Here is a 19952-nt window from a genome sequence, read left to right on the forward strand (position 1 = left end):
AAATTCTTTGCCACTCTCTCACGTCAAAATATTACAGCTTTTTCATTTAGCAACGACAGGAATGATGTCTTATGAAGACAATGCACATGTATGCATGCTAGTTGTTTAGCTGTAGCTATAGCTAACAACAGGACGACTTAGGGCACAAAGTTACCGAAATTTGCGTAAACAAACGAAATTACCTTACCGGAGTGGAAGTGCATAGAGCAAACTCTTTGTGTAACTGGAGAATCAAACGTTATGCCCTTCCTTCTGATCGAAGCCACCCATGCCATTCTTTGACGTTTGGTAAGTTCAGATATGACCTTTCCCTCGCCTTTTCTCCATGTAGGGATCCGGAAAAAACTCAGTGGTGTTCCGTCGAGCTGTACATTCTCCTTTCTATTCGATCGGTTGTTGCAATTCTTTACCGCACAATAATTTCCAACTATTTTTAAAGAGCGACCTGTGTTGAAATGCCTCACTGTTTATGTTTCCCGCTTCCAAAATGGCAATAGCGGCGGAAACCTCGCAAGTGCCACGTCTTACGCTCGAGCCTAATTATTTTCATGTAACAATTCTACATATTTACCAATCGAAAAATGGAGAAACGACCTTTCAGTGACGTCTGATAATAGTTAGTGGACACAAATATATAAAAATACATTTGCAACAGCTAAAAATCCCGAATTAGGCCGTCAGGTCTCCTACCTTTTTGTTCAGTTTCGCTCCACTACCAGGGGCACTAAATAATTTTTTCTTCATAAAATAGATTTATTAGTTCTAAGTAAGAATCCGTGGAGTTCACCCTCTGAAAACGTGCCCATTTTTTGTGAAACCCCGGGAGTATTTTGCGTTGAGGCGCATTGATCTCTGGTGTGCGCGTAGTGCCATTAGGTCGGGAGTGGTGTGATTTTGGTCACATGAGCCAATCAGGTAGCCGCTTTCCCCTCACCATAACAACCAGATATCAAAAATGGCGACTACCACGTCGGAGAGCGAAGAAGAGCGAATGGAGAAAAAAGTTAAAAAGAGCGCAGAAAGTGGGAAATAAACAATGCTATATGCATCTTTTTTCCGTGAAGAATGAGAACGTCTTGGACTTCACTTTTCAACGGTGGAACACATACAGAACCTGCTTAAAAAAGTGGCTTTGTCTTCACGGCGTAACAAGGATCTTGCAGGAATATACAAACATTGCGTGGATATGGATTTTCAAAATATTCCTGGCGAAGCTGGATTCCACACTACATGCTACCAGCGTTTTACTGATAAACAGAAATTGTTAAAGGCTGAGAAAAAAATCCGCACGTGCTGGGGGAGAGCCATCTGCAGCCGCGAGCCATTCTGACCCCCCTGCGAGTACTAGTGAAGTTGCAGAAGCGTCTGAAACTCCCAGAAAAAAAAATTCGTTCCCGTTCTGGTTTGCCCATCGCTTCTGCTGGCCCTGTCCTTCCAGCCATCTGCATCATTTGTAAGAAAGTGTCAAAGTATGCTCGTTTGGGATCGGAAGGAAAAACGGCAGCGTGATCATCTCGCCAAAGCAGAGACATTGTCGGCAGGTATGTGCCTCACACACACGCGCCCATTTTTATTTACAATAGGACCGATATTTATTAATGGACTGAAAATTATTTGTTGTTAAGTTAATTTTTAAGGCTATAGTTTAGTAAAAATGCGAGCTGCTGAATGATTTATCGAGTGAATCCAGCAGTTGTTACCAAACTCGGGTTAGCTGTGCCCCTCACAGCCATAGATCACAGCTACAACCACCCCCCCACCACCACCCCCGCCCTACTCTCACCAACCTCAACAAACCCTTTATTTTTAAATCTGTGATGCGTATATACTGTGAAAAGCGGTGATGTGACAATAATACTCATTTATAATATAGTACTATAATACTTAATTCTTTTTTTGTGTAAAGGCTGGTTGCTGCAGGCAGCAGAGATGAAGAAAGACTCTTCAATCCTTCTACATATCAAAAACTGTGTTGCAATGGAGGTGCGATACCATAAATCCTGTTACCGAGATTACACCAGGTTCCTAACCAAGTCAACAGCAACAGAAACTGCAACGAGGGACGAAAAAATGTGAGTTATTACATTGCACTATTCCATTGACACTTTGCTAAAATTACACATTTCAAAGGTAAAGCATTGGTCAACAACATGTCACTTGTATTCTGCTTGCCTTTAGCCAAAGCATTGAAAGCGTTACTCTTTGCACATCCTAAGTGTGTGTGTGTGTGTGTTTCAGACAACCCTATGCTGAGAGCTACAAACTCTTTTGTGAACAAGTGATCCGTCAAAGGATTATCGTTGACAAAGAAGTGCTCAGAATGGACAAGCTAGGAAGGTTGTTCGTGAACACCATGAAGAACCATGAGGATCTTGATGCTTCAGACTACAGGTAATTTATAAATCTTCATACTAAAAAAATTTTTTTTTAATATTTAGTCTCTAAAAAAAGGCTTTCAGGGAATGTTTAATTTTGTTCTCTTTGGTGTATTTGTGTGAATGAGAAATATAAGCGGAAGAGTGAATGTGGGTGTGTGCGATGTGAATATGTGTGTCTTGTGCTCATCTTTCCCTTAAACTTTGTTTCAGGTAGGTTTTGCTGAAAAGAAGATTGAAGCGTGATTTCCCCCAGTTGGTTTTTCACACCCCTTTCCAGCGCAACATGTCTGAAATGTTTTTTTTTTTTTTTGAGACATTATCAACAACAGACAAACTTTTAGACAGGATACCTCAGTCATCGGGTACATCAGCTACCAAATCTACTGAGGTAAGCCAAGAAAGTGACACTGAACAAATGGCTAGCACAACATCTGGTTGGAAAACCAGCTCTTGGCCCCAGTGTTTGTTCTGCCCTCATTGGCATCCATACATTCACAGGTTGTGACTCGACCAGTGCCTTTCATGGCAAGGGCAAAACAAAGACATTTTCTCTTGCTTGTCAGCAAGAAGAATACCTAGCTGCGTTTACAGATCTGGGTAGTAGTTTTAACCTTGACCAGTCTACATTTGAGACATTGAGCAAATATGTGTGCCATCTGTATGGCCAGTCAACTGCCAAAAATGTCAACGATGCAAGATACAATGCATTCTGTATGGCATTGTCAGCTTTGCCAGAACTGTCTATTCCTCCAACAAGTGATGCTCTCTTCCAACACAGCAAAAGGGCAAACTACCAAGCAGCAGTAATGCGACATTCTCTGACTGGTATGATGTGTGCCCCTTCACCAATTGGCAATGGATGGGACATTGAGGATGGTGAATTAACAGTAAAATGGATGACGAGAAATTCTGCCCCAGATAGTGTGCTCCAGGTAGTCCACTGTGATTGCAAGATAAGGAAGTGTGAGACTGAAAGATGTTCATGCTTTTCTGCAAAAATGTCGTGTACAGATTTATGCCACTGCCAGAACTGTGAAAATATTTCAAAGGAAACAAAGAGGCACATGGGATAATGACACTGATGATAGTAATATTGATGAGTAATCACCCATCATGTAAAATCTGTCCCATGTTTTGATTCATTATCAAGATGGTACTCTCCATTTTAACACTTTTAAAACAAAAAAATGTCTGTATTCCCTTTTCCCAAAACATGGACCTTTGTTCAATTTGACTGCCAAAAAGATGGATGTTCCAATGAAGTGCCATGGTTTTATTGTGAATGCACATTTGGTATACAGTGGGGAGAACAAGTATTTGATACACTGCCAATGGGAAAACCCATTGGCAGTGTATCAAATACTTGTTCTCCCCACTGTATATATATATAAAAAATTTTGTTTGTTTGTTTTTTTATTTTTTTGGGTGTGTGAGGCAGGGGTGGGGGGGTGTAAATGACATGCTGTGACATAATCTGACACTTTAATAAATACTCTTTTTTACAATTATCTGGGCTCTTAATGCATCTATTTTCATCCAGTCCATTTTTGCCTTGGCCAATGTGTGCTGCTTCTTGTGTACCTTTCATTACATAATAGGTTGTGAATTGTTTTCATATATAAAACATAAGCTTTTAGATAAATGTAACATATGTGCTTCATGTGCTGGTGTCACCTCTAGTTGAAGTGATTTTTTTTTTTTTTTTTTTTGCTGCACAGATTTGCTATATTTAATGATCTAAATTCACATGAGTATACTTAACCACCAATACTTGTTTCTGATATTAGGTACATGTATGTATGACATTTGAGAAAGATTTTGTGTTGCCAAATTTAATGTAAGACATTTTACAACCAGAAATGGCAGCAACAGTTTTTCGGGTTTTTTTTTTGTTATTTCCCTATATACGTATTCCTGGCTTTTGACAAAATTGGTGCAGGGAAACGTTGGGTGAACTTTTAACCCAAAGTTCAGAAGGGTATTATCTATCAAAAAATGCATTGATCAAGTAGTGCCCAGACAGTGGAACGAAACTCATTTTCTAGGCACTTTTTCAGGGTCCACCCCAAGGCCTAAATCTGCAACTCATCCAGGTTGAAATACTATATAGATGGAAATGGAATATAAATGAAATGAACCTGTACAACACTTCAGGCTTCAGGTAACAAAGAAAATATCATCCCATTTGAACTCCAGGATTTCATTGTCTCCAAATATTTGTTACCTTGGCGACCTGAATGCTGTGAAGGTTTATATGTATGTATGTAAATAACTAGAATAATAATAAATAATGAGCTACGTTTAAATAATGTCCAGGGTTTTCCTTAGGACTTTTTGAAGCTGTGGTGGTGGGCTGCATCAGAGTCGGACAGCCTCACCATGTCGTGCCACGGCAAAATTGCGTCATAGCATGACAATTTTTTTCCCAAGAAGAGCCATAACAAAGATCTATTTGAAATATTTCATTTAACAGGCTAATGTCGTGGCTCTGAGCTACGGTACATGTACGTAAAATGCGTGGCTGATTACAGCTACGTTACCCGACGTAATAATCCGACTTTTTTTCTCGTAGCAATAGTACAATTTACATCTTGTAGTCCTTCTTGTTCCTTTAATTTTGCCCTAATATGTACTACATTCAGTGTTTCCCACAGGATTTTAGGAGACTGTGGTGGGAGGGTCTCTGACCCTCGGGGTAGGGTGTGTGTGTACATTTTCAAGCCTGGTGTATCTCTTTAGGGCATTTTGAGACCACTGAATGTAATATAAATTGCTGTATGCGGTGTCGCCGGATCGCGCCAAATGCAGCAGAATGCAGCAGACAGTAGTCCCGTAGCCTGGTACACCAGACTCAGCGGCAATATGTTCCAATCCGCGGTAAATTCAGTTTTACATGACCAAAAACACATCGAGTCGCTAAAACCAACAGTCTGTCTCGCGCTAGCCATGTTGAATATGTTGAAATGTCTCTCGCTAGTTTCTTGTCGCTTAACCGACGTCGCGTCAGCCCGTCGCTGATTGGCCCGCTCCGCTGTCTATTTGCTGTGGCTGGCTCCGCTTTGGAAATTTTTTTCTGCTTAATGGTTGCCAGACTCATACTCTCATAGCCAGGCATGAAAATGGGTCAGGGGTTAAAAAGGTGAGAAGGGTGTGGAGGAAATATGTTCCAGTACACTGTACACCCCAACAAAATATTGAGCTCTGTCGACCCACACTGTGTTTCAGCAGGGCCGTACAGAGACCGGTGGAGGGGCGGGTACTCATAGATCAAAAGGGGCACATGAACAAGTATTTAATACACCTTAAAACAACATAACTTCAATTTCAACCAGCTTTAGATAATAATTTGCTGCGACTGTGACATACTCTAATTGGGAGGGGGCAACAGTGAATAGAAATCAAAACTGTCATCAACACTTTCTGGCTGTGACTCAGTCAGTCTGCCTATTTTCTTCCTTCAACCTCTGCATCAAAACTTCCTTCCTCAACTTGTTCATCTGAGAACAAACCACATCAGATGGTCACTGAGCCACCAACAGCAGTTTTCTTAAAACTATTATTTCATTATTATCCATACTTAACAACTCTAGCACCTAATGATTAATAAAGCAATGACATAAAATCTTATAGAAAAATAACATTGTAATTGTGTTTATAATAGTATTTAATATCCGACTATCCTTGCAAACTTGTTCTTACCAGGTCTGCTATTCACCCAGCTGATGAGGTATCCACTGCCTTTAGCAGCCTCATCTAACTCCTTTTTTTATCCCTCAATCTCCCTTCTCTACGAGGCATATCTATGTAATGAAATATAAATATTTTAAAAAACAAAAAAACAGACTCCCCGGTGGCTTTTAGTTTTAAAGCTTTCTTAATTTCTTTCTCTCTCAATAACGATGGAGGTAGATTTGTGTTTTTATTATTCATTCAAAAAACAAAGTTACTTCTATCAAAAACAAAGTTGCTTCAATCAAAATACAGTATATACTTTTAATCCCCAAAAAGTCACTTCAATAAAAAAAAATGTTTTTGATTGCAAAAATAAATTTGAGACAAAAAAAGCATTTGAAAACTATTTTTCTTGATTGAAACAAATTTTTCCATTGAAGTAATGTTGTTTTGCGTTTGGGCCACATTTTGGCTAGAACATTTGTGTCTTTATTATTCAATCAAATAAGTTGCTTCAAACAAAAAAATATATATATTAAAAAAAAAAAACTTTGCACATGTGTCAATCACCGTTTACCAAAGCCTGAGAGGGTTTGAGTAGACCAGTACTTCTCAAATAGTGGGGCGCGCCCCCCTGGGGGGGCGCAGAGCAATGCCAGGGGGGGCGCATGTGACCTCGGGGAACATGTTTTTTTTTTGCCGTACTGGAATAAAGTGTACTTGCACATCCACTCAGTAGGTGGCAGTGGCGCTCTCATTTTCAGAGTGCGCGCAGTATTTTTGAACTAAGGAAGAGCACTCAGCACACACAGACAACAGATATGAAGAGCAGTGAGCCACCGCCGTTTTCGAAAGCCGTTTTCCGACCGGACTCACTCACGCACGCAGCGACCCACTGTCTTGTCCGGTTCTCACATCGCCGCCCGAGAAGTGCCATTTTCGGCTTGGGATCGTCACGACGACTGCCCTCACTACCTCGGCCGCCGTGAATGCGCTTTTTTCGTGCCGTTTGCCTTTTAGCTTTGACTTTTAATACAGTGGGTGATGATGAAAGACCACTGTTTACTGTGTCTAAAAATAATTATAGCAGACAGCAAGAAGCCAAATCAATTAAGATGCCACTTAAAGACATTAGACCCCAATCTCATTGTTAAGCCGCTTGATTTTTTCAGTGAAAACGTGCCGAATATTGCCAACAATCGTCCTGCTTTGTCAGTGTTACATCAGTAAGCCAGTGAGCATTGTTAGCATGCTAATTGCAAAATAACTCCACACCATTGCAAAGGAGGTAAATACTGTGAGCAGCAAAAATAAAAACTGTCCTGTCCAAGGACACTTTTTTCCCCCTTTTATTCAGATGTTTTTTCGGTCAAATTTTTTGGCACATTGTCCTCATGAGTGAATGTTTCTAATCAATTTTAATTTGGTATTATTTACTGATTTTATTTTTCTGTATCAAATGGTCAAAAATGTACCTTGAGTGTATTTTTTAGTTTGGATGTGAATTTTTTTTTTTTTTAAATTCAGGCAAATTGATGCACCTCAAGTCTTCTCTGTTACAAACAAAACAATGTTAATAAAGTTATACTTTATTATAAGTTGATCTATGTTACTTTTTTTCTTTATTAGAAAAAAAGGACAATGTTAGGCAGATGCGTATTTATAATAGTAATTTTATAGACAAATGATACTATTTACAGTGGCGGCAGAGAGTTTGGGGGGGGCGCGAAACATTTACGTCTTCCTTGGGGGGGGCGTGACAGAAAATAATTGAGAAGCACTGGAGTAGACTAACTATGAAGCATTTAATAAAGCCAAGCATTTTCTTACTACTTTATTCTTATTTAAAAATAATTCGGTGGGGCAGTAACATGTTGAAAACTTATCATAATTCTTACATTTTGAAGCAAACATGTCTTATATATGTATCTTTTTTCCAATGTAAAATCTGAATAAATGCATTGAACACGCACAAAAGAATTGGGGGGGGGGGCGCTACTTCACGGTTTTCACTTATTGCGGCGGGTTCTGGTCCCCATTAACCGCGAAAAACGAGGGATCCCTGTATTTCTGAAAAGCTTTAAGAAGCAGACTCATTCCGACCACTCATCGGGCCGGTGTTGTGCCGACACCGGCCGTCAGCTCAAGTCTCAGCCGAAAATAACGCGTCTCAGGCGGACGATGGGAGCGAGGCGAGGCACCCCCCCCCCCCCCCCCATCCGAGAGAATGCCGCTCAATTTGACTCAACAGTGTGTTTCTTCGTTTATATTACCGCTAAATACACAAGCTTGACGCCAATTTAACGGGAGCTATTTTTTTTCATGGGAGATTTGGCTAGCTCTGGCAGTGTTCAACGCAAGCTGCAACGAATGGCAGTAACTTTTTTATATCGCAAAATGTGAAAACGATTGAAACCATTACTCACAAAATTCAATCTGCTGGCAAATACAGGCATGTGTGTATGCTGCGCTCTGGTCTGCCCCGGTGTGGATAAGGCCTGCTTTTTGTTTTCACAGCTTTGCAATGCAACCAAAGGCTCTCCGAGCACTCCATGTTCACGTAAGGAGTGCGCGCGTTTGGAATAATGGAACGCAGCTTGGGCCGATGATTGGTTCTCGTCAGCGAAGCATCTAGAAGGATTTGCTGACTGTCCAAGTGTCTCTTTTTTTAAAGAACCGATTTCTTAAGTGCTCAGTTTACGTACTAAGTTAATCACATGATGATAATAATAATAATAATTAAATACAACCCCCCCCGCCCCCATCCCCTCCCAAAAAGAATTTCTCTTTGGATCTACGCAATTCACGTAGGTCGCCCGTTTTGACTTCAAAACGGCGAATTTCGCCGAAAGGTGATTTTCATGCCTGCATAGCACAGCTATGAGTCTGGTGTACCAGGCTAGTAGTCCGTCTATGAGCGCTTGCGCGTGTGTCTGTGTGTGTGCACGCACGCGCGCGCGCGCTCTCGCTTGCGCAGGTAGTAGAGTGGAGTTGGCTATAGCTGTGTAATCGGCTGACTGACGCATCTGATTTTTTTTTTTTTTTTTTTTTTTTTTTTTTCCGGCGGCGGGCCGCCACAGTCTCGTTCATTGGTGGGAAACACTGAATAATTGCACTTCTGTTAATGAACCAATGGCGTGGTTTTGCATAGGGGATGTTAGGGACATATCACTAGCAACTTTTCAGGATGCTTAAATTGTCCCCACCAACTTTTAAGTAACGTTATTTGCCTTATATAATGAGTTCAGGTATTGAGATAACTGTGATTATCTTCACATATTTTTTAGGGATAAAATTGACCCTACCGTTATTAAGTGAATTACTTTCATTATGTTCAGACTTACACGGACACCATTTTTTCCCTCAAACGCATGTTTGATTGGCTGATGACTAGTTAAATTCCCTTGTTTTCAGTTTAAATCTACTAGAAATAAGTAAAATTATCTGCCAGTGCTTCAAGTAAATTTTACTCAGATTTCTTGAAATAAGTGAAATAATATTTTCAGCTAGCTATTTTTCTTAACACTTATTTTAAGCAAAAATCTAAAAAAAAAAAAAAAAAAATCTTTTTTCGTCAGAAATGTTCTTAGTTCAAGAACTGATATTGTTCAAAACATTAGTTGAAAGCATTTTTCCGCTTGATTCTGGTGAAAAATGACCAACCTTTGGCTGTATGTATGGGCTTGATAAGAACAAATGGTAATATTTACCTATAGTAAATTGAATAGTCTGACCCATTAATCTGTTAACTAGTCTTTCACACTCGAAACAAGATGAAGAAAATAAAAAAAACTTTAAAAAGGTAGTTATAGGCCAGCTTGTTTACTCCTGTCATCTTCCAAAAGTACACCTGGGTGACGGCGCTTCAGGTGTTCATTCATGGCAGCCATGCTGCTGTTGTGTGCTGGCTCGGCATTACAGAGACTTAAAACAGTGACACCTTCCTTTGTTTCATTAAAATAAGTACATGCTTTGGCCACTCTGTTCTGATTTTTTGGCTTTGGTCTTGGCCGCTTTCCCCGCCTGCATCCCGAGCATCCGCCATTCTCAACTTTCCTTGCATATACTCTGTATATTTTTTTTCAACTCTCCTTTAACCGTCGACGAGATGTTGTGCTCGTCGATGCATTTCTGTCATCGACAACGTTGACTAGTTGGGATGGCTCAAGATATACAGTGCTGCTCAAAAGTTTGTGAACCCCCTCAACATTTTGGAATTTTCTATTATTTCAACCTGATTTCCTAATCAATCAATTCAGTAGTTTTTTTTTGTTTTTTTAACAGTTGTGTTGTCGAGACTAAATTAAAAAGAGTTTTCATCAACTGATGTAGGTGCAAAATTGAACTGTTTGGTCACAACCAAAACCGCCATGTCTGGCGAAAAGTCAACACTGCATACCACCAAAAGAACCTTCTCCCAACAGTGAAGCATGGAGGTGGGAATGTCAAGATCTGGGCTTGCTTTTCATCCTCAGGACCTGGACAACTCCACATAGTCCAGGGAATCATGAATTCTGAGGAATATTGTCAAATCCTAGAACATAACCTGACGCCATCTGTTTTGAAGTTAAAGCTTGGCAGAAGGTGGATCATGCAACATGATAATGATCCAAAGCATTCCAGCAATACAACCAAGGAATGGCTGAAAAAGAAGAAGATTCGTGTTCTGGACTGGCCCAGTCAAAGTCCTGACCTAAATCCCATTGAAATGCTGTGGCGGGACCTGAAGCGAGCAGTTCATGCCAGACGCCCATCAAACCTCTCTCAACTGACTGCGTTCTGCAAGGAAGAATGGGCAAAAATCCCCCAAAGTAGATGTGAGAGGCTGATTAGTCACTACAGAAACCGTTTGGTTGAGGTAATCTCTGCAAAAGGAGGCGCAATATCCTATTAACTGAAGGGGTTCACATACTTTTGCACACATGATATCTGAGTTTTTCTTAAATCAACCACTTTTGTTAAACTAGAAACTGCAATTTCGGGAGAAATTACACACCTTGGTCTTTCCTCTGTGGAGATACAGATCTTAGCCCCACTCAGGTCTATCAATAGAATGGATCATAATGCCAGTCATTGGCACAAAACAAAGTAAAAGCCATTTGAAATGAATGGGAGAATTGGACGTCCATGGACGTCAATGGCGGCACCTTTCATAATTGTTAATGGAATCGGGGAAGTTTGGGGGACACGTCCTAATGATATCTAGTCATTTTCTGTTGATTTGGGGAAAAAAAAAATTTACCATTGAAAATGAATGGGAAAAATTTTGGACGTCCATGGACGTCAATGGTATCAACTTACATAAGCGTCAATGGAATCCAAGTACATTGGCATCAATAGAATGAACAAACATGAAGAAATGCCATTGGAAATGAATGGGAAGTTTGGACGTCCATGGACGTCAATGGCATCACCCTCCATAAGCGGCAATGCAATCGGGGACATTTGGGGGACACGTCCTAATGATATCTAGTCATTTTCTGTTGAATTGGGGAAAAAAAAATTCCCATTGAAAATGAATGGGTAAAATTTTGGACGTCCATGGACGTCAATGGTATCAACTTACATAAGCGTCAATGGAATCCAAGTATATTGGCATCAATAGAATGAACAAACATTAAGAAATGACATTGGAAATGAATGCGAAGTTTGGACGTCCATGGACGTCAATGGCATCACCCTCCATAAGCGGCAATGCAATCGGGGACATTTGGGGGACACGTCCTAATGATATGTAGTCATTTTCTGTTGATTTGGGGGAGAGAAAAAAAATTCCCATTGAAAATGAATGGGAAAAATTTTGGACGTCCATGGACGTCAATGGTATCAACTTACATAAGCGTCAATGGAATCCAAGTACATTGGCATCAATAGAATGAACAAACATGAAGAAACGCCATTGAAAATTAATGGGAAGTTTGGACGTCCGTGGACGTCAATGGCATCACCCTCCATAAGCAGCAATGCAATCGGGGACATTTGGGGGACACGTCCTACTGATATCTAGTCATTTTCTGTTGATTTGGGAAAAAAAAAAAAAAATCCCATTGAAAATGAATGGGTAAAATTTTGGACGTCCATGGACGTCAATGGCAGCACCCCCCATAAGCGTCAATGGAGTTGGGGACGTCTGGGGTATACGTCCTATTGATATCTAGTCATTTTCTGTTGATTTGGAGAAATTTAGTTTTTTCCCCATTGAAAATGAATGGGAAAAATTTTGGACGTCCATGTAAGTCAATGGCGGCACCCTTCATAAGCGTCAATGGAATTGGGGAAGTTTGGGGGATACGTCCTATTGATATCTGGTCATTTTCTTTTGATTTGGGGTAATTTTGTTTTTTCCCCATTGAAAATGAATGGGAAAAATTTTGGACGTCCATGGCAGTCAATGGCATCGACATCCATATAGTCGATTGAATCCAAGTACATTGGCATCAGTAGATTCGACATGCATGGCCGTCAATGGCATCAATGCAATGTAAATTCCATTGGAAATCCCATTGGAAGTGAATGGGACTTTTCCCATTCGAAATGAATGGGATAGTTTTTGGCAAATTTCCGAGGAAGCGTATTTTTTTTCCAAATTCTGTATACAACTTTTATGCCCCTCACCGTCCCGGAATTTTTGATGGCCAAATTATGTGATTTGGCCAAAAATTGTAGGACTAGATACATTTTGAAACTTTTTTTTTTTTCACGGAAAATTGCCGTTTACGGACGAACGGAAAAATTTTCGGGGCCATTTGTAAAGTTTCCTGTGTCACGCGAAAATTCCGGTCGTGCCGATACTTGAACGGTGCCGATCGGTCTAACGGTTCGGGCTGTGAAGCGCGCGTTTTTTTTTTCCATTCAAAATGAATAAGAAAGTTTTTGGCAAATTTCCGGGGAACCGTAAATTTTTGCCAAATTCTGTATACAAGTTTTATGCCCCTCACCGTCCCGGAATTTTTGATGCCAAAATTATGTGATTTGGTCAAAAATTGTAGGACTAGATACATTTTGAAAAAAAAAAAAAATTCTGGAAAATTGCAGTTTGCGGGAAAACGGAAAATTTTTCGGGGCCGTTTTTAAAAAAGCCATCGTCGCACAAAAATTCCGGACGTTTCGATATCTGAACGGTGCCGATCGGTGCAGCGGTTCGGGCTGTGCGGCGCGCCGAAAAAACGCGGAGAATAAGATGAATAATAACTAGAAACTGCAATTTCGGGAGAAATTACACACCTTGGTCTTTCCTCTGTGGAGATACAGATCTTAGCCCCACTCAGGTCTATCAATAGAATGGATCATAATGCCAGTCATTGGCACAAAACAAAGTAAAAGCCATTAGAAATGAATGGGAGAATTGGACGTCCATGGACGTCAATGGTGGTACCTTTCATAATTGTTAATGGAATCGGGGAAGTTTGGGGGACACGTCCTAATGATATCTAGTCATTTTCTGTTGATTTGGGAAAAAAAAAAAAATTCCCATTGAAAATGAATGGGAAAATTTTTGGACGTCCATGGACGTCAATGGTATCAACTTACATAAGCGTCAATGGAATCCAAGTACATTGGCATCAATAAAATGAACAAACATGAAGAAATGCCATTGGAAATGAATGGGAAGTTTGGACGTCCATGAACGTCAATGGCATCACCCTCCATAAGAGGCAATGCAATCGGGGACATTTGGGGGACACGTCCTATTGATATCTTGTCATTTTCTGTTGATTTGGGGAAAAAAAAAAAATCCCATTGAAAATGAATGGGAAAATTTTTGGACGTCCATGGCCGTCAATGGTATCAACTTACATAAGCGTCAATGGAATCCAAGTACATTGGCATCAATAGAATGAACAAACATGAAGAAATGCCATTGGGATTTAATGGGAAGTTTGGACGTCCATGAAAGTCAATGGCATCACCCTCTATAAGCGGCAATGCAATCGGGGACATTTGGGGGACACGTCCTAATGATATCTAGTCATTTTCTGTTGATTTGGGGGAGAAAAAAAAATCCCATTGAAAATGAATGGGAAAAATTTTGGACGTCCATGGACGTCAATGGTATCAACTTACATAAGCGTCAATGGAATCCAAGTACATTGGCATCAATAGAATGAACAAACATGAAGAAACGCCATTGAAAATTAATGGGAAGTTTGGACGTCCGTGGACGTCAATGGCATCACCCTCCATAAGCAGCAATGCAATCGGGGACATTTGGGGGACACGTCCTACTGATATCTAGTCATTTTCTGTTGATTTGGAAAAAAAAAAAAAAAATCCCATTGAAAATGAATGGGTAAAATTTTGGACGTCCATGGACGTCAATGGCAGCACCCCCCATAAGCGTCAATGGAGTTGGGGACGTCTGGGGTATACGTCCTATTGATATCTAGTCATTTTCTGTTGATTTGGAGAAATTTAGTTTTTTCCCCATTGAAAATGAATGGGAAAAATTTTGGACGTCCATGTAAGTCAATGGCGGCACCCTTCATAAGCGTCAATGGAATTGGGGAAGTTTGGGGGATACGTCCTATTGATATCTGGTCATTTTCTTTTGATTTGGGGTAATTTTGTTTTTTCCCCATTGAAAATGAATGGGAAAAATTTTGGACGTCCATGGCAGTCAATGGCATCGACATCCATATAGTCGATTGAATCCAAGTACATTGGCATCAGTAGATTCGACATGCATGGCCGTCAATGGCATCAATGCAATGTAAATTCCATTGGAAATCCCATTGGAAGTGAATGGGACTTTTCCCATTCGAAATGAATGGGATAGTTTTTGGCAAATTTCCGAGGAAGCGTAATTTTTTCCCAAATTCTTTATACAACTTTTATGCCCCTCACCGTCCCGGAATTTTTGATGGCCAAATTATGTGATTTGGCCAAAAATTGTAGGACTAGATACATTTTGAAACTTTTTTTTTTTTCACGGAAAATTGCCGTTTACGGACGAACGGAAAAATTTTCGGGGCCATTTGTAAAGTTTCCTGTGTCACGCGAAAATTCCGGTCGTGCCGATACTTGAACGGTGCCGATCGGTCTAACGGTTCGGGCTGTGAAGCGCGCGTTTTTTTTTTCCATTCAAAATGAATAAGAAAGTTTTTGGCAAATTTCCGGGGAACCGTAAATTTTTGCCAAATTCTGTATACAAGTTTTATGCCCCTCACCGTCCCGGAATTTTTGATGCCAAAATTATGTGATTTGGTCAAAAATTGTAGGACTAGATACATTTTGAAAAAAAAAAAAAATTCTGGAAAATTGCAGTTTGCGGGAAAACGGAAAATTTTTCGGGGCCGTTTTTAAAAAAGCCATCGTCGCACAAAAATTCCGGACGTTTCGATATCTGAACGGTGCCGATCGGTGCAGCGGTTCGGGCTGTGCGGCGCGCCGAAAAAACGCGGAGAATAAGATGAATAATAACTAGAAACTGCAATTTCGGGAGAAATTACACACCTTGGTCTTTCCTCTGTGGAGATACAAATCTTAGCCCCACTCAGGTCTATCAATAGAATGGACCATAATGCCAGTCATTGGCACTAAACAAAGTTAAAGCCATTAGAAAAGATTGGGAGAATTGGACGTCTATGTCCGTCAATGGCAGCACCCTCCATAATTGTTAATGGAATCGGGGAAGTTTGGGGGACACGTCCTATTGATATCTAGTCATTTTCTGTTGATTTGGGAAAAAAAAAAAAATTCCCATTGAAAATGAATGGGAAAATTTTTGGACGTCCATGGACGTCAATGGTATCAACTTACATAAGCGTCAATGGAATCCAAGTACATTGGCATCAATAAAATGAACAAACATGAAGAAATGCCATTGGAAATGAATGGGAAGTTTGGACGTCCATGAACGTCAATGGCATCACCCTCCATAAGAGGCAATGCAATCGGGGACATTTGGGGGACACGTCCTATTGATATCTTGTCATTTTCTGTTGATTTGGGGAAAAAAAAAAAATCCCATTGAAAATGAATGGGAAAATTTTTGGACGTCCATGGCCGTCAATGGTATCAACTTACATAAGCGTCAATGGAATCCAAGTACATTGGCATCAATAGAATGAACAAACATGAAGAAATGCCATTGGGATTTAATGGGAAGTTTGGACGTCCATGAACGTCAATGGCATCACCCTCTATAAGCGGCAATGCAATCGGGGACATTTGGGGGACACGTCCTAATGATATCTAGTCATTTTCTGTTGATTTGGGGGAGAAAAAAAAATCCCATTGAAAATGAATGGGAAAATTTTTGGACGTCCATGGACGTCAATGGTATCAACTTACATAAGCGTCAATGGAATCCAAGTACATTGGCATCAATAGAATGAACAAACATGAAGAAATGCCATTGGAAATGAATGGGATGTTTGGACGTCCATGAACGTCAATGGCATCACCCTCCATAAGAGGCAATGCAATCGGGGACATTTGGGGGACACGTCCTATTGATATCTAGTCATTTTCTGTTGATTTGGGGGAAAAAAAAAAAAATCCCATTGAAAATGAATGGGAAAATTTTTGGACGTCCATGGACGTCAATGGTATCAACTTACATAAGCGTCAATGGAATCCAAGTACATTGGCATCAATAGAATGAACAAACATGAAGAAATGCCATTGGGATTTAATGGGAAGTTTGGACGTCCATGAACGTCAATGGCATCACCCTCTATAAGCGGCAATGCAATCGGGGACATTTGGGGGACACGTCCTAATGATATCTAGTCATTTTCTGTTGATTTGGGGAAAAAAAAAAATTTCCCATTGAAAATGAATGGGAAAAATTTTGGACGTCCATGGACGTCAATGGTATCAACTTACATAAGCGTCAATGGAATCCAAGTACATTGGCATCAATAGAATGAACAAACATGAAGAAATGCCATTGGAAATGAATGGGAAGTTTGGACGTCCATGGACGTCAATGGCATCACCGCCCATAAGCGGCAATGCAATCGGGGACATTTGGGGGACACGTCCTAATGATATCTAGTCATTTTCTGTTGATTTGGGGGAAAAAAAAAATTTCCCATTGAAAATGAATGGGAAAAATTTTGGACGTCCATGGACGTCAATGGTATCAACTTACATAAGCGTCAATGGAATCCAAGTACATTGGCATCAAAAGAATGAACAAACATGAAGAAATGCCATTGGAAATGAATGGGAAGTTTGGACGTCCCTGGACGTCAATGGCATCACCCTCCAAAAGCAGCAATGCAATCGGGGACATTTGGGGGACAGGTCCTATTGATATGTAGTCATTTTCTGTTGATTTGGGGAAAAAAAAAAAATTCCCATTGAAAATGAATGGGTAAAATTTTGGACGTCCATGGACGTCAATGGCAGCACCCCCCATAAGCGTCAATGGAATTGGGGACGTTTGCGATATACGTCCTATTGATATCTGGTCATTTTCTGTTGATTTGGAGAAATGTAGTTTTTTCCCCATTGAAAATGAATGGGAAAAATTTTTGACGTCCATGTAAGTCAATGGCGGCACCCTTCATAAGCGTCAATGGAATTGGGTAAGTTTGGGGGACACGTCCTATTGATATCTGGTCATTTTCTGTTGATTTGGGGTAATTTTGTTTTTTCCCCATTGAAAATGAATGGGAAAAATTTTGGACGTCCATGGCCGTCAATGGCATCGACATCCATATAGTCGATTGAATCCAAGTACATTGGCATCAGTTGATTCGACATGCATGGCCGTCAATGGCATCAATGCAATGTAAATTCCATTGGAAATCCCATTGGAAGTGAATGGGAACTTTTCCCATTCGAAATGAATGGGATAGTTTTTGGCAAATTTCCGAGGAAGCGTAATTTTTTTCAAAATTCTGTATACAACTTTTATGCCCCTCACCGTCCCGGAATTTTTGATGCCCAAATTATGTGATTTGGTCAAAAATTGTAGGACTAGATAAATTTTGAAACTGTTTTTTTTTTCACGGAAAATTGCCGTTTACGGACGAACGGAAAAATTTTCGGGGCCATTTGTAAAGTTTCCTGTGTCACATGAAAATTCCGGTCGTGCCGATACTTGAACGGTGCCGATCGGTCAAACGGTTCGGGCTGTGAAGCGCGCGTTTTTTTTCCATTCAAAATGAATAGGAAAGTTTTTGGCAAATTTCCGGGGAACCGTAAATTTTTGCCAAATTCTGTATACAACTTTTATGCCCCTCACCGTCCCGGAATTTTTGATACCCAAATTACGTGATTTGGTCAAAAATTGTAGGACTAGATACATTTTTAAACTTTTTTTTTTTTCGGAAAGTTGCCGTTTACGGGCGAACAGAAAATTTTTCGGGGCCGTTTGAAAAATTCCCATCGTCGCGCGAAAATTCCGGTCGTGCCGATACTTGAACGGTACCGATCGGAGCTATGGTTTGGGCTGCGCGGCGCGCCGAAAAAAACGTCAACAATTATTGAATAATAATAAATAAAGAATAAAAAGTACAATAAAGTTGTACAACAACATAACCTTGTTCTTTCCCTTGGAAAGACCAAGGTAACTAGAAACTGCAAGTTCGGGAGAAATTACACACCTTGGTCTTTCCTCTGTGGAGATACAAATCTTAGCCCCACTCAGGTCTATCAATAGAATGGACCATAATGCCAGTCATTGGCACTAAACAAAGTTAAAGCCATTAGAAAAGATTGGGAGAATTGGACGTCTATGTCCGTCAATGGCAGCACCCTCCATAATTGTTAATGGAATCGGGGAAGTTTGGGGGACACGTCCTATTGATATCTAGTCATTTTCTGTTGATTTGGGAAAAAAAAAAAAATTCCCATTGAAAATGAATGGGAAAAATTTTGGACGTCCATGGACGTCAATGGTATCAACTTACATAAGCGTCAATGGAATCCAAGTACATTGGCATCAATAAAATGAACAAACATGAAGAAATGCCATTGGAAATGAATGGGAAGTTTGGACGTCCATGAACGTCAATGGTATCACCCTCCATAAGCGGCAATGCAATCGGGGACATTTGGGGGACACGTCCTAATGATATCTAGTCATTTTCTGTTGATTTGGGGAAAAAAAAAAAATCCCATTGAAAATGAATGGGAAAATTTTTGGACGTCCATGGACGTCAATGGTATCAACTTACATAAGCGTCAATGGAATCCAAGTACATTGGCATCAATAGAATGAACAAACATGAAGAAATGCCTTTGGAAATGAATGGGAAGTTTGGACGTCCATGGACGTCAATGGCATCACCCCCCATAAGCGGCAATGCAATCGGGGACATTTGGGGGACACGTCCTAATGATATCTAGTCATTTTCTGTTGATTTGGGAAAAAAAAAAAATTTCCCATTGAAAATGAATGGGAAAAATTTTGGACGTCCATGGACGTCAATGGTATCAACTTACATAAGCGTCAATGGAATCCAAGTACATTGGCATCAATAGAATGAACAAACATGAAGAAATGCCATTGGAAATTAATGGGAAGTTTGGACGTCCCTGGACGTCAATGGCATCACCCTCCATAAGCAGCAATGCAATCGGGGACATTTGGGGGACACGTCCTAATGATATCTAGTCATTTTCTGTTGATTTGGGGAAAAAAAAAATTTCCCATTGAAAATCAATGGGAAAAATTTTGGACGTCCATGGACGTCAATGGTATCAACTTACATAACCGTCAATGGAATCCAAGTACATTGGCATCAAAAGAATGAACAAACATGAAGAAATGCCATTGGAAATGAATGGGAAGTTTGGACGTCCCTGGACGTCAATGGCATCACCCTCCATAAGCAGCAATGCAATCGGGGACATTTGGGGGACAGGTCCTATTGATATCTAGTCATTTTCTGTTGATTTGGGGAAAAAAAAAAATTCCCATTGAAAATGAATGGGTAAAATTTT

The 19952-nt window shown here is 40.3% G+C and overlaps 1 protein-coding gene across 5 annotated transcripts in view; it reads left to right on the plus strand.

The window, feature by feature from the left end:
* LOC130905657 (gastrula zinc finger protein XlCGF57.1-like) overlaps window positions 1-19952 on the plus strand; it is a 189320-nt gene that overhangs the window by 103184 nt on the left and 66184 nt on the right. The window lies entirely within an intron of this gene.

Source organism: Corythoichthys intestinalis, chromosome 17, assembly GCF_030265065.1.
Source record: "Corythoichthys intestinalis isolate RoL2023-P3 chromosome 17, ASM3026506v1, whole genome shotgun sequence".
In the NCBI taxonomy this organism is placed as follows: domain Eukaryota; kingdom Metazoa; phylum Chordata; class Actinopteri; order Syngnathiformes; family Syngnathidae; genus Corythoichthys; species Corythoichthys intestinalis.